This window comes from Mauremys mutica, chromosome 12 (genome assembly GCF_020497125.1).
Source record: "Mauremys mutica isolate MM-2020 ecotype Southern chromosome 12, ASM2049712v1, whole genome shotgun sequence".
NCBI classification, from domain to species: Eukaryota; Metazoa; Chordata; order Testudines; family Geoemydidae; genus Mauremys; species Mauremys mutica.
This window is the reverse complement of record NC_059083.1, coordinates 82,491,399-82,505,568: the sequence shown is the minus strand read 5'-3', so window position 1 is coordinate 82,505,568 and position 14,170 is coordinate 82,491,399. Positions and strand designations below refer to the sequence as shown.

The following is a 14,170-nucleotide window of genomic DNA, read 5'->3' as shown; positions in this document are numbered from 1 at the left end:
CAGGATCTGCACCCCAGACCGCCCCCCCAAGCCCCCTCCCAGAGCCTTAGGCACGTGGGGGTGGAGTTGGGGGGCAGGTTCTGGGCACCACCAACATTTCTACAAAGTTGCCACCCATACCTACAGCTGCTGGTCTGCGGCGGCAAAGTTTGAAAAGTCCCCGGGCCTGGGTCCGTGGGGCTCTGCTGCCTCATCCAGCAGGAGCTGGGCGCGGTGTGGATCCTGCTGCTGGGTGGGGACATGGGAGGCCCCAGGGCCCTGCTCCCCAGCTCGAGGGGCCACTCCCGCATGCCCCCCCCCAGGGCCCTGCTCCCCAGCTCGGGGGGCCATTCCTCCCCACTCCCCAGCTCTTGGGGCCGCTCCTGCCTCCCTCCTTCCCAGCCCCTGCTCCCCAGCTCTCAGGCTGCTCCTGCCCCCCATCCTCCAGGGCCAGTCTCCCCAGGGCCTGGCTACATTCCAGTCTGTCTGTCTCTTTCCCCCAACCCTCCTGGCTCACTGTGGGTGCTCGCCTCCCCTCTCTTTTCTCCCCCCAGCACCTGCCCAGGTATGTTCCTGTTCTCCTCCTCCTCTCCTGCCCCCTGTACATCCCTGGGTCCCCTCCCCACATTGGTTCAGTCACACTGGGTTCCTGCCTGGCCCCTGCCGGTGGTGCAGAAAGTGGCAAGAGTACACTGGTGAAGCAGATGAAAATCATCCACAGCCAGGGCTTCAGCCTGAGGAACTAGCCAACTTTAAGGTGATTGTAGACAGCGGGTCCCCTCTGCCCCCTGTGTCCAGGTCTGGCTTTCCCAGCCTCTCTCCTGGGAAGTGGGATCCTGGCCAGGATCTGGGTCTTTTCTTGCCCTCAGCAGAGTGGGTCTTCTGGTGAGTGAGTGGGAATGGTGCTGCTGGCCTGGGCTTGTCTCTGCCTGGGATGTGCTCAGACATCAGCCTGGCTGCTGTCAGGGTTGGGGCTTGAATTGGGCAGGCCCCGGGGGACCCCTCCCAAAAGCCCAGCCTCCCTGCGGATGCTAGTGCAGCCATCTGGAAATCCCACGGGGGCTGATGGCCTGGAGAGCGCTTTCACCTCAGTGCTGGATGGGGGCAGGAATTTCCCCCTTTGCGCAGGGAGGTGGGACTTTCCTCACTGGTTTTGTGCTCTCCTCCCTCCAGAAGAGCCCTGTTCTGGTGTTAGCATCTCAGCCTCCTGCCATTCAGGGACCACCTGAGCCTCTCAAGATGTAAGATGGCAGCAACCAAGGCTGATGCAATTGTGGGCAGTGTAGATGTGCAGACTCACCCCTGGAGGCACCTCCTGCTGGTCTCTCAGGGAATTAGCTCTTTTACCAGCCAGGAGCACCCTCTGCAGGCCAGTGATCCACCTGTCCTCTAGCCTCCCCTGTCCCTTCCTGGATCCCGGTGCCCCTTTAACTGGGGTGCTGCCCCCTGGCAGTAACCCCACAGTTCTGGGTCTCCCCCTCCCAGAACCCACTATCTCCACCTCACCTCAGTATCAGGCTACTGCCAGTCATCGTCTAACCCCCATGCCTTGGGGCAGGCTGCAGTATCAGCCTACTCATCACCAGCAAGGAGGGTTTGGAGCTGCTGCCTTGGCCTACCCCTGGGCTGCCCTCTGCAACCCCCAGGACTTCTTGGCCTTCTGCTAGGCCACAGCCTGGGACTTTCCAGGCTGGAGCTCCTCAGCCTGTCCCTAGCCCTGCTCCACTCAGGTACCCTGTCTCTAGTTCCCTGCAACCAGGCCCTTCTCCCCCTACAGGCAGAGGAAGACTGCTGCTTCTGGCTGCCTTATAAGGCCCTGTTGCTGAGTTTGAGGCATGGCCCCAGCTGCAGCCACTTCTCCCAATCAGCCAGGGTTTTACCTTGCCCAGCCCCAGCCCTCTGCAGGGCTTTTCCAACCCCTTCCAGGCTGGAGCGGGTGGTCACCTCGCTACAGGCAGTATAAGCATCACGCCCCGGAGCAGGGGGGACACTCCAGTTCAACCCCAAGTCAGTGGGTGTGTTATTGTTATATACATAGTAGGGAAGAATAGTTCCCTCCATGCAAGGGTCACTGACTGGTTCTCTGCCCTGTGCTGTATGGGAGATCGGACGATGGTCACAATGGTCCCTTCTGCCTTCAACATCTAGGGCCAACTGATCTGGGCCCTTCTCTCCCTCTCCTAGGTGCATGCCCGCTCCATGCTGTCCTGCAGCCACTGTTTGGATGAGACCCAGATGGTGCTTCCCTGGGTGTCAGATGCTCTGTGCTGCCTCTGGGCTGATGCTGGAGTATAAGCAGCAACCAGGAGAGGCTACGAATATGGGCTGAATGACACTGTACTCTAGTGGGTCCTGCAGCCCCATCAGTGCACTGCACCATGGCTGTCCTGTGTGGCTGATCTTGTGGGGGAGGATGTGAGCTCAGCACACTCAGGCCTGTTGAATTCCTTTGCTGCTGGGAGTTGGCAGTGACAGTCCCATGTGCAGTGGCCTCAGCTCCGGGAGCCTGTATGTGCCCCATGTGCAGCCAGCTGTGTGTGCATGGTCACTGTGTGGGTGCTGCACCTGGAGCTCAGCCTGGCCCCGCTGTGGTGGACGACCCACGTGGCTGGTTCTGAATGCTTTCAGAGCTGCTGGCCCCTCCTGCCCATTAATCATCCTCTGCAGTAGGAGTGTTATCCTGGTGGCCTGGCTCCATTCCCCTGCCACCTCAGCTATGTGTGTTCCCAGCAAAACATCCTCTTTCCCTTCCTGTGCTACGCAGATTACCCCGGGCAGCTGCATTTTGGTAGGGAGAGTGGTCCCTGTCAGTGGAGGGTTGGGTGTGGTTTGGGACCCGCTATAACAACTGTAAAGTGGCTAGAGCTGGATCAATGGCCAGGGAGAACAGACTCTGTGGTCTCTGCTGAGCCTGCCAGGCAGAAGTGGGGTGGGTGGGATCCCTCCTGGTCCATGATGTTCTCTGCAGCCTCCCAGCCCGGAGTGGGGCTTTCTCTCCTGATGGGTGTTGGTTTCTGCTGTCTCTAGCTCTCCCTGAGTTCAGCTTGTGCTTCCCTCACCCAGTTAGTCAACGCTGAGCAGAGCAGAGCCCTGGGCCTGGGAGAAAGGGGCCCCTCATTGCACTGTGCTTGGCCCACTGCCTAGCCTCCCCTGGGGGGGGAGGTTGTGGAGGGGCCCCACCCCGCTGCTAACTGAGATAATGAGGCCCTTGGGGCTGTGATCAGCTGTTGGGGGCTAGGCAGGAGCATCCTGCTGGTTCCATCCATCGAGGAGGACTTTGGGCTTGTTTGTGCTGGGGGCGAATGTGCCTGCTGGAGAGGGGTTAAGGGCACAGAGCAGTGGTTCTGGGGCTGCTCCTTTGCACATCTGTGGTGGGGGAGGAGGGGTGGCACTGGGAGAGAGAAGCAGACTGGAGAGCCCCAAGCAGAACGGCAGCTGCATTGGCCTCAGCAGATGGCTGTGGTCAGGGGGCAGTTACTGGAGGGTTGGCTAAACGTGGCTGATGCTTTATTCTGGACTTTTATTTTCTCATTGTTGGTGTCTGACCCCACCACACCTAGCTACGTCTGGGTGCCTCTGCAGATCCATTAGCTGCTGACTTGTGCCTGCTCTTGCCTCAAGCTGCCAAAAGGGCAAGTTGTGTCTCCTGAGCCACTCTGGGCCTTCCTAGAGCTCAGCTTTTGTCTTGGGGTGGAAGCGTTCCCATTTCCACATTCATTCCCTGGACCTGTCAGTTCTCGGCTCCCTCTGTAAAGTCAGACTCAAGAAGCGTTTGTCATTAAATACAAACAACCCAACAAAAGTGGCAATTCTACCCCCGGCTGAATGTTTCCATAGAAAGATGCTGCCTCTGGGCCCAAACAGTTGCAATGGTTATTAAAAATGTCAATGTTATTTAATTTTTGCTCTCCCCAGTGCTTCGGTGCCTGACTGCTTGTATCACTCGTTTGCTCAGGAACTTCAGCTTCTCTTGATGAGATGGAATAGACAGCGCCTGGCAGAGCTGCAGTTCCTCGCGGCCTGAGCAGAAATCTTTTTGCATTTTATATTCTTCAGTCTCCTAGTGCCTCCGGGCCCCTGTGCTTGTGTTTGCTTGTGGCCTGCAAGTCCTGGGGGGAGGAAGAAAACTTGGAGTTAGATTGGGGGAAAGACTCATGAATTTCAAGTTTGGGCTTTGATTGTTTTCTGTTTCAGAGATGTTATTGGAAGTTGTAGTTACTGTATGGCTCCCATGGGGCCCTGGCTTCCAGAATGCATGCAGGTCCGTGCACCTGCTCTCAGAATAACCGGGCGCCCCTGGAAGCGACCAGAATAGCTGTGTTCTCTCCAGCTCCCATTAATGCTCCAGCACCTCCTGCTGTGGGGTCAGAGACAGGCCATGATATAAACTGCCCCCAATTCTGCAGTCAGGGCTCTGTGCCATTCCTACAGTGCCACCTGCTTGAGAGAGCCTGGGACTGGGGTAGCTTTGGGTGGGGAAAGATGGGGCTGCATAGCAGCTGTGGAGAGATCTGAGTGTTTGTTGACAGGCTCTTCTCTCCTAGGGCTTGGGACTGGTTTTGCCCTCCAGCCAAAGCTGCCAGACCAGAGAAGTAGAATTAAAGGGCAGATTTTGCTGCATCCTTCTGCCGGTGCTGCTGGGGAAGAGGAGAGTCTCAGCCTGAGACGGCAGCTCCTGGGTCTCTGCCTTGGCATCGCGGAAGCAATTACAGCTCCTGATCTAAAGGATAATTTTTACTGGCTAGCCAGGCCCATTGGGGAGAGCGGCCTGAGCTGAGTAAAGTTGGGAGAAGGAAGCATGAACTGTTCACCAGTCAGTGCTCTGGGGGTGCTGTCTGCAGCCAGTGCCAAGGACACAGGGTTGGGGAGCTGCCACATCTGTGCTGAAGCCTGGGACGCACGGGGGGCAGCAGCAGTACTACCGTGTCCCCCCAAAGATGTTGGAGGGACATGGGAGGACGGGGGATTGACAGCCACTTGTCATCCCCCCCCAAGGGCGGAGGATCAGGATGGGGCTCTTATTCAGAGGAGTGTTTGGAAAGCCTGTCTGTGGTGTGGGATGGCTCCTCCTAGCTGAGGACATTAGTATGGAAATTGCAAGCACATTATTGCTGCTGGAGGGAAGCGTTTTGTGCACTTGTCAGCCCCAGGAGAGCAGAGATTGGGAGAGTCAATAAAGTGTCACCACTGCCCGACGGGGAATTGACTGGGAGCTGCCGAGTCGTTTGTGGCGCGTGTGAAATTATGGAAATGCGCCTGCAGCAGCTTGTGTAGTGCTGCTTCCGAGACGGGCTGGGGGAGGAGGGGGTGGCGGAGCCCTGGGCTGCACCAGCAGCTTTAGTGACTCTCCTGTCGAGGAGCTGCCACTGACACTGCCAGGCTTTGAGCTGCTCTTCCAGCCCCATCCTGGGGCTTTGCTCATCCATGTCCTCAGGCGCAGTGTGAGCCCCCGTCTGGGGGTGACCCCTGCTGGGCTGGGGTGGGTGGATGGGTTGGCTTCTGAAGCTGCCACAGCTTGGCCCTGTGAAGTTCCATTTCCCTGGTCCCAGGCCCCTCTTCTGGCCAGTGAGCTCCAGGCTTGTGGGGGCCCCTAAGTTCTCAGCTGGACAGTTCTGCAATGCCTCCCTGCTTCAGGATCCCTAAGGGCAACCGGCATCTTCCAGTTTGGGGGTGTATGCAGGGCTGGGCAGCAGAAGGGGCTCTGCTGAGGGACCCCAGCATCTGCTGGATGTTTGCTTTTGGTTAAAGCTGCGGAGGCCTGGAGTCGGTGCAGGGCCTAGGGTGGGCCAGGGCATGGGGCCAAGAGTGCTCTTGGGGGGGGGGTGCTGTTTTGCTTTGGAAGAAGCTGCCTGTTACCGCTGAGGGACCTGGACCATTGGCTGGGGGCTTGAAAAGGATTCGACTTGGTTTCTTTCCTGGAGGGTTCAGGGGCCCAGCCCTGGGTCAGAAACTGCCTCAAACACCTGTACTGAGAGCTTGTGATGTCATTTCAAGGCCTTGAGAGATGCCTGGGGAGGGGGAGAATGTGGGGTTGAAAGGAGGGCTGGGCAGTCTGGTTGGGTGAAGGAGGGGAACTGGTCAGGCTCTGTGGTGGGGGAGCTGGCTAGGGAGGAGTGGATGGACTCCGGCGGGATGCTGTGTAGATGAAAGAGGTTATAAGGATCTCCCCCCGCTCTCCCCAGTTTCTTTGAGAACATGGAGTGGCTTGTCCACCCCGAGTTCTGGCCCACACCAAACAACATGCTTCGTGTCCGACTGTGCACAAGTGGCACCGTTGAGACCCACTTCGGGATCAAGGACCTGGTGTTCTGGTGAGATGTGTGGCCAGCGGATGAGACGCACAGGTGTAGGGAGTGGCCGGATGAGTTGTGAGGAGACTATGGGGCCAGGCCTGGCTTGGCAGCACCCAGAGCCTTGGGGAGGTGGGGCGGGAGGAAATCAGCCTGCTAAGCAGACACTTTCCCAATAGTGACTTGACTGTGCTAATCGGGAGACTGGTCCTGACCAGCAAAGCCCCATCCATTTCCCATTAATCCCCCCGTGTGGGCTTATCTGGCATGTGGCTCTCCCTCCTCCCCCCCCCCGCCCAAGCAGCCCTGTCCTCCCACACAGGTGGCTTCTGAGTCCTGCTTGGTTTGATAAAGACCTAAAATGTCTCTAGTAGCTGAGGTGGCTGGGGAGGGGAATACCTGACAAGGTCGATGTGTTTGGCACTGGGATCTGGGGGTTGGCAGTGGGATCCAGACCCAATTCCATGTGGGCAGGTTTCTGCCTGTCTCTCCACCCCACGCAGCACTAACTGCCCCCTCACTGGCCGCCTCAGCAGAAGCAGCAAGAGGGGCTGGCATGGTGCTGGTGAGGGCTGTGCGGGCAGGCTAGTGTTCTCAAATGCAGCCCGAGGCATCTGCTCATCGGGGCAGGCTGCAGAGCGCTGGGGCTGGTGGGTTGCTGTGGGGGCCCCTCAGGCTGGGGGCCATTCCCTCTGCTCTCATGTGGCATAGCTGAGCGCCAGATGCGTTAGACTCCTCTGGCTGTTGGGGCTCCTGCAGATGGACGGGCTCTGGGCAGGCACAGGAGTGGTTGTGGTTGTTTTGATGAGCTGATTGGATTCGCTGGTTTGAATCTGATCATCCAGAGACCCTGCCCTGAGGGCACAGTCCCTATTTCTACGCTGCTGCCTGGAGTGAGGCGTGGTTGCTTAGGCACCAACCCAACAACTGGAGGGGGAAGATGCTGCTACATCTGACACGGCCTGGGCCACACATGGGAGGGTCTGGGCCACAGTGCCTCCCCCATAGGGCTGGGAGTTTCTTCTTGTTTTGAGTAGCTGCCTGTGATTACTTTTGGCATGAGCCTGACTCTCAGCTCTGCCCCCCTTTCCCACAGCCCTGGGCATGGCTGCTGCCAGGAGCCCTCCAGGACCTTGGGAAATGCGGCAGATGCCAGTTTCAAGCTCTCCCTGCTTTCTCATCCCTGTTGTCCCCAGCTGGGAGGTGCCAGGCCGAGGTGCTGGCATCCCTGTTGGTGCTGGTCTCTGTAACAGAGGAGAGCTGGGCAGAGCCTGAGCCTGTGCCGCCAGTGACTCTGAGCATAATTGCTAGCCAGGGAATGGCGCCAGGTTTATGAGCTGCAGACCGGGCTGTAATTTGCCAGTTGCATTCTGGCAGTAATTTTCCACTGGCTCATTTGAGCATCAACTGCCACCTAGAGGGAGCTGATCACTCGTGTTTGTCACCCACTGGAGCACCAGGGCTGCAGAGCCAGTTCAATGTAAATGGAGGGGGTGCAGAGAGCCTGCCATCTGGCAGCCTGTGCTTTCCACGTAAACTCTCCTGAGCAGCGATCAGGTTGGGTAGGACTGGGGGCTGAGGGCTGCTGTTGAGGGCCTGGGCTGGGGCTCCAGTGGGGACTGATGGTTCTTCTGGGGCTGTTACTGGGGGTAGGCAGTAGGTCTGATGGGTTTGAGAACGTCCCCAATGGCACATCACTCACTAGGTGCTTGCAGGGTTCTCAACCATTTTCTTTCTGACGCCCACCCAATATGCTATAAAATCTCCACAGCCCACTTGTACCACAATAACTGGTTTTCTGCATATAAAAGCCAGGGCTGGCACTGGGGGATAGCAAGCAGGGCATTTGCCAAGGGGCCCTGCAAAGCTACATTGCTCAGGCTTTGGCTTCAGCCCCAGGTGGTGGGGCTTTGGCTTTCTGCCCTGGGCCCCAGCGAGTCTGATGCTGGCCCTGCTTGGCGGACCCCCTGAAACCTGCTCGCAGCCCCCTAGAGGACCCCAGACCCCTGGTTGAGAACCACTGCACTAAAGATCAGTGAGGAAGCATTTCTGGTGAGCAGGACTCCTAGGTTCCACTCCTGGCAGTGTGACCTGGCTGCAGCCCCTTCCCAAATGCCTCCTTTCTGTATCTCCTCCACGGGGATAGTGATGCTGAGCAGCCTGGTGGCGCTGGGAGGGTTAACCCTTCACTGACCTACTGCTCATCCCCTTCCTGGGGAAGCTGTTTGCCCCTCGCTGGGCAGACCCTCTACGGTACTCTGCCCTGTGTCTTGCAGGCTCTACGATGTGGGTGGGCAGCACACTGAGTGCTGGAAGGGGCTTGGCTGCTTTGAGGACATGCAAGCCGTGCTGTTTGTGGCATCTCTCAGTGCGTACGATGAGGCCCTCTCAGAGGAGCCAGTGCTGGTAAGGCCAGGCTCAGCGAGTGGGGGGCCCATGGGCTTTCTCATGCTCAAGGCGCTAGTGTTCTGCCTGCTGCGCAATCTGTGCCTGAGCTGCTCCTCTCCCGGGGCGTGAACACTCATCCCTGCTGCATGGCAGCAGCCTGCCAATCTCACCTGTGTTCTCCCCGTGGCCTCCCCTGGGTTGTACTGTACCAGCCGGTCTGCCCATGCCCAGAACCCCCCGCCCTTTTTTTTTCCTCCCCTGCACCCTCCCGTAAAGCCAGTGGTCCAGCTGCAGCCCTGGGCTGCTGGCTTCTCATGCCCTGGCCCACAGCCCTTCATTACCCATCTGTAGATCTCTTCTCACGCCCCTGGCCTGTGCAGTTTGCCCCCTTCCATGTTCCTAGGGCATAGTTCTGGGCCCTTCCTAATGAGAGAATGCAGCTAGCATGCCCCCTTGCTGCTGAGTGCTGAGCAGAGCACAAGAGGTCAGGACCCAGGTTGGGGGGAAGAAAGCGGAGGGGTGCTCCCTGCCCCAGGGGGCTGGCTGGCCTTGGCCACTGGCGCTGCTGGCGATCCACTGCAGTTCCATGGTGTTCAAGATCATTTTCCTTCTTCCTCAGAATCAGCTTCAGGAAAGCATGAAGCTTTTCTCCTCTGTCTGCAACACCATGTTCTTCCAAAGCACTTCCCTGGTGAGTCCCAGCAAGAGGCACCATAAGGGAGAGTGCAGAAGCACCAGCTGCATAGATTCCGGTCCCAGCCTCTCCCAGCAGGAGGAGCTGTAAGGAACGGGGCAGCGAGCTCAGAGCTCTCCCCACCCTGCACTGTCCAACATCAGGTGGCATACAGGCAAGCTGCAGCATGCGGCAGGGATGGGATGGTCCTGCTAGCCCATTGCTCCCCTCACCTGAGCACAGCAGGCTCTTGCTCTGGGGATCCTGGCACTGTGATGAGACACTGGGGCCATTTCTGGCAGCCTCGGCTCCAGCTCCTTCTCTGAGTGGTGCTGCCACTTGTAATTAAGAAGCAGCTGCTGCTGTCTCTGTGGAGGAGGGGCTGGTTCTGCTTGACAGTGTTAGTTAGTGCTGGGCCCTGTAACTTATCTCACTCACTAATTGGTTCATTTATTTCTGCTAATGATATGATTAAACAGTGGCATCTGCCTTATGAGCACTGAGTTCCTGCAGCTCAAGCCAGGGGTGGTCAATCAATCCAGTTCCTGACAGGATAACAGGATAACAGGGCCCAGAACTGGGCCCTCCAGCCGCCTCCTCTATTCCCCACAAGGGCCCTCTGGCTGCCTCAGGTGGATTTGGCATAGGCAGGAGCCTAGGCTAGTGATTTAAAGCAGGAGACTGGGAATCTCGACTCCCGGCTCTGCCACTGACCATATGACCTTGGTGAGTCGCTTTCCTCTCCCTGTACCCCATTTATACAATGGGGTGAACTCTCCCCTGTCTCCAGGGGACTGTGAGGATTAAGGGCCCATTGTCAGGGCCCTCAGGAGTCCTGGGTTCTGCTCCTGGTTCTGCCACTAGTTTGCTGGGTGACCCTGTGCACAGCGATGGGAGGGGAACCTTTGCCTGTCTCTTCAGACTGGGAGCCCTCTCTCACTGTCTGTGCAGCACTCTCAGCATGAGGGGCTCTGATCTGGGCAGGGGCGTCTAGGTGCCACTGTCAGACGACCAGCTTTACTAATATGCCTTAGTGCTGGACCCCAGGCGATGGGAGAGGTGGCTTCATGGTGCCTGTGGGGCTGCACTGTATTGGCACCAGCCTCAGCATTTGCCCTACCTTGCACCCGGCTGCCTTCTGGCAGTAGCTGGAGCACAGCAACATACGAGGGAGCAGCACTTTGCCCAGTGCAGGGGGATTCCTTGGCTGGCTAACTCCCGGAGTCTGGCTCTGGCAGAGTAAAGGAGCCATGGGACTACCATGAACCAAGCCCTAAATCACTGCTTTTTGCCACTGGCCTGCAGTGTGGGCTGGAAGATGGTGTGGGAGGGAGAGATGTTAAATCTCCTCCCCCTACAAAGTGAGGATTCTCAGCGGAGACTAGGCAAAGCTGCCCATTAACCATCCCAGCAGATAAGACCTTGAGGGTGGGTGGAGTCTATGCTGCAGTGCCATGGTCGGGAGGGGAGGAGGTGACTTGGGGAACAGGAGTGTAGGGCCAGGGCAGGTTCTGATCATCCTGCTTTTTTCACAGATCTTGTTTCTGAATAAAATCAACCTTCTCCAAGAGAAGATCCTGCACCTGGGAAGGCACCTGCGTCTCTCCTTTCCTCAGTACACAAGTAGGCTCCCTCCACCCCGCTCTGTCCCTGGGCGCTCACCAAGCAGGATGCTTTGCAGCTGAGGTGGCGTGGTGCTGCTCTTTCTCCTGGGTTTGCACAAGGGGCAGAAGCAGCACATAAACAGACTGCCAGATGTGACCCAGTGGGTGTTGCGAGCAGTAGGGAGCCAGGTGCAGGATGGGAAATGGTTTAGATGACTTCCCTGCCTCTCCAGATTTGTCTTTATAAAATAAATGTCTGCAAGTGGATTTTGTCTCTAAGTTCCTGCTCCTCTGCCTGAGCTAAGATTAGCAAACCAGAGCCTCAGCGTAGGGAAGATCCTCTCCAGCTGCTGAATTTTACAGGAGATCTTGGCATGGCAGGAGTGGTCAGTGTTAGGAAGTTTGGTTTGTTGCAGCCTCCCTGTTCTGTGGTCTGAGAGGGCAGCGTGTGCACTCATGACACACTAATTAGCCTCCAGCATGGGGGCTGGGGTCCCATGTGTTCACGTAGCAGAGCAGTTACAAGGCAGGGGGCAGTTTACCTGGCACTCTGAGCTCTGGGGCCTATTAATCGTTAGCTTTACTCTAACACCCTCATCCCCTCTGCTGGAGCAAACCAGCGGGGAATGGTTTCCTTAGGGCCAAGTCCTACAGCCTATTGAGCAGCCGTAGCCCCCGGGAGCCTCACCTTGCAGAGCTTGGTCTTGCTCAGCTCAGGGAGAGGAAACCACAAGATGGCGAGGAGCTGAGGCTTTTGTGTCCTGTGGAGCGTCACAGCCCACACCTGTGCCTTGAACATCTGCACTGAGGGCCCCTTTGGCTTTTCTCAGGGTCTGTAGTTGGTGCCATGTGGTCCCAAGGAACAGAACCATTCCTAGGGGTGCTTCTTGCTGGGACTGAAATCCACGTGTTGCAACCCAGCTTAGTCCTCTCTCCTGGACAGTCACTAATCTGTTGTACCTGGGCCCAATCCACTTGGCTTTAAGCCCGAGACTCTGGGTCTCTAGAGCAGATGCCTCATCCCTCTCGAGCCCCTAGTCATTCTCACATTATGCCCAGAGTTCCACCTAGCTGTGGATGCTCTGGCTTCTAGTTTAAGCCCTTCAGGGGCAACATGGAGGGAAGGCAGGGAACACAAGCTTAGCAAGGGGATTTCTTATCCACAGTCACTTTACTCTTATAAGGGCTAGAGAGTTATGGATCTTTGCAAACTGACAAACAGTCCTCAGATGCCCCCTCCCCTACTCTGAGCTCATCCCTTCTGGGAGTCTGAAGGTGGCATGTCAGGCCAGGCAGAATCCCTCTTGCCTTCTGTCTCTCCCTCCAGCCCAGACTTCTGGCGTGTGATGACCCCACTTCTCTGAGAGCACCCTCTCTAAAATAGTCTTACTCCCTTTAACCCTCTGCCCAGACTGAGAAACTCCAGTCAGGCATCTGTAGAGAGTTACTTGTGAGATGGGTAGGACCAGCAGTGAGAGACAATCCACGCTGATGGTCCTAGATTGCTCTGATGGCTCCTCGGTCATTGTCATTCAGCCAGGTGTCCGGCACCGGGCCTGAGCCAGGCTTCTGGCTGGACTGCACCATAATAGACTGGACCTTGTCAAGGCCAGCTGGTTCTTCAACACAGAATGCAAAATGGCAGTCAGCACCCACGAGGGAAGCTGGGGATGTTACAGTCTTGGTGGAGAGGCTGAATGAGCATGAGACAAGGAGAAGGTGTGTAAGGTGCTGGCTGAGCCCAGCTGAAATAAATAGCTAGGAGCAGAGAGCAGGGTTTGCTGGGGAGTCAAGGGATGGTCTCAAAACACTGCCAGACTCCATTCTCTTCCTTGGGAGAGCTGTGTGGGTGGCAAGTGCAGCTCCCTCCCAGATTGGAGCCAGTTCTCCCCTGAAGAAAGAACCTTGTGTCCCTCCTGGAGCTGCGGAGCAGGCAGTGGGAGACCCGGCCCTGAGCTCAGCCAGGATTAAGCTTTGCGCTGATACCTGGCCTTTTGCCAGTTTCCTGCTATCTTCCTTAAGTTCCTTTCCTAGCATTGCCCGGGGTTAGACATCTCTATTCTAATTAGTGATGTCACAGACTGACATGACACCAGGAGTGTCCATGGCAGTAAATTGTGTCACACTTGAGTACTGGGCGGCTGGTTTATAAAGGCAGACCTGCCCCTCCCTCCAACTCTGCCTAAAGCCCTGCCTGCATCCCAGCCGTTCTGCACCCGCTCAGGGACTACCCTGCCTGAGCCTCTCCCCTGTCTCATGCCTGCTGCTGCCCCAAGACCTGGAACAGCCTCACTCTCCTCTTTCCAGCCTCCCCTTAAACTGCACTTTCCCCAGTGCTGATAGCTGCCCCGCCACAGCCTCCTTGTGCCCCTCTGGAGGGTGAGCTCCTGGGCCTGTGTCCTGTGCTGGCCCATTTGGGCTCGGTGAGCCACATAGGCTTGTCCATTAGGGATAGGCCAGGACCGTCAGTAGATTGCTCCTAGAAGTGGATTCCCTCTGTACCAGATGGGGCAGGAGGGCTGCCATTCAGTTAAAAGCAGCAGCACAGGCACTGTCCACCCCACCCCTACTAGGGATGGCCCTCTCCTGTTATCCTGTCCTGGGAGAGCGCTGTGGGGATGGGAGTTTGCATGGTGGGTGTACTGCACATGGGCAAATGGTGGAGATTTTCCATCTCACTTGCCCTCATCTGCTCCCCTGCAGGTGCAGACTGTGATGTGGGTGCTGCAGCCCAACTTATCGCCAGCCTCTTCCTGTTGTGCAATGAGACACCCCCCCCCCCGAAACTGATCTACCACCACTTCACCACCTCCAGACACATACAGTGTGCAGGGCATATTCCACATGGTGATGGACACCATCATCCAGGAAAACCTGGAGGCAGCAGCTCTGCTGCGAAGCGCAGGCAGGGGAGCTGCAGTGCCAGGGGCTGCTTTCTGTGGGGAGACTTGCTGCTAGAGTTCAAGTGAGATGCTGTATGCTACAGATGGAGCTGCTGAGTGGGCAGAAGAGGGGCATACGATGGCGTCAAAGGGCCTGCCTGGCTCCTGGCACCATCATCCCTAAGCCTTTTGTTCTTCTGGGACTAACTCCTTCCGCTTGGCTCCATCTGGGATAAGGACCTCTTCCCCCACATCTTGCCCAGGTTGAGGTGGCACTACCCCCATGCATGGTGACTCTAATCTCTAAGGGGCAGGACTGAGGTGGGGTGTCTGGGGTTGTACATGTGCTTTGAA

General features: G+C 57.3%; 1 pseudogene; it reads left to right on the top strand.

The window, feature by feature from the left end:
* The window catches only part of LOC123347021, a 16,550-nt pseudogene extending 2,380 nt beyond the window's left edge, over nucleotides 1-14,170 (top strand).